We start from the raw sequence: 1035 nt of genomic DNA on the forward strand, positions 1-1035 counted from the left end.
CAACTCCAGGTAATGACCCTCAGTTCCAGTGTAGGCGCCCCAGTGCCCAGCTGCTCTGAGCCGCAGAGCCAATGTTGCTGCATTCAGTCCAGAGAGCAAGAGGAGGGCGGGCGGTGATCTCCCTGCAGCTCCCGCTCCAGCAGCCACCGGACGTGCGCGCGCGGGGGACACTAGGGAACCCTTTTGTATACGTAGGACCCAGGAAACGAAACCAGAGCCTCCATTCAGCGCCAAGGTCGCTAAGAGGCCCCTCCCTGGTGACTTCCGGGGAGGTTGTGTAACCCGACACGCAGGGTCCACCCAGGGGCCAAAGGCAGCAGAGCCACTGCCTGCGCCGGGATTCTCTTTTCTGGTCAGCGCAGGGCGGTCACGGAGCAGCAGCAGCCACAGGTGAGCTGGGAGGGGTTCTCTGCCTCCTGGCGCGGGACTTCAGGGGAGGCTTGTGACACAGGGGCGCGAGGGCAGCGGGTTGCGCTGGCACTGAGATTGGCGGGTACCTGGTGGGACAGAGGTCCTGGGGGCCAAGGGAAGCCGCCCGGAAGTGGAGCCAGGGCTCAGGAAGGGCACTGCTGGCCACCAGGTGCTCCAGGCCAGGAACTTGCCCTGACGAGGATCCCCGTCTGAAACCGCCAGACAGGCTCGGCTTCTAGTGGGTGTCTTAACAACCCCGAAAGCACCTTGAATCAAGGCACGAACCTGGGCCCAAGGGGATCTGCCAGCCCATTGGGGAAGTTGAAAGGGACGAGTAATAGAGCCCACTAGCTGTCGTTTAACAGTAAACACTAAATAGGAGTGTGGGTGGAACTATGCCAGACACCCTGGAAAATCAGCATTGGAAAGGGAGAGGCGGTTTGTAGAGGCCAAGACCATTATCTCAGGAGTCCCCCTGCCTGACTGAATCCTGCCTGTACTACTTTTTTTTTTTTTAATTTTTTTTATTGTTTTTTTACAGAGAGGAAGGGAGAGGGATAGAGAGTTAGAAACATCGGTGAGAGAGAAACATCGATCAGCCACCTCCTGCACACCCTCTCCTTG

At 58.4% G+C, this 1035-nt stretch overlaps 1 protein-coding gene across 2 annotated transcripts in view; it reads left to right on the top strand.

Moving 5' to 3' along the window:
• Positions 1-55: 55 nt before the first annotated feature.
• The window catches only part of LOC102755613 (phospholipid scramblase 1), a 27163-nt gene continuing 26183 nt past the window's right edge, over positions 56-1035 (top strand). The window contains exon 1 of one of the 2 annotated variants that reach the window (XM_006756145.2): positions 56-390. The gene's annotated coding sequence lies outside the window, so the exon portion shown is untranslated. The remainder of the gene's footprint in view (positions 391-1035) is intronic. The other variant, XM_006756144.2, reaches the window with a different exon arrangement.

Source organism: Myotis davidii, unplaced genomic scaffold, assembly GCF_000327345.1.
Source record: "Myotis davidii unplaced genomic scaffold, ASM32734v1 scaffold2694, whole genome shotgun sequence".
Taxonomy (NCBI): Eukaryota; Metazoa; Chordata; class Mammalia; order Chiroptera; family Vespertilionidae; genus Myotis; species Myotis davidii.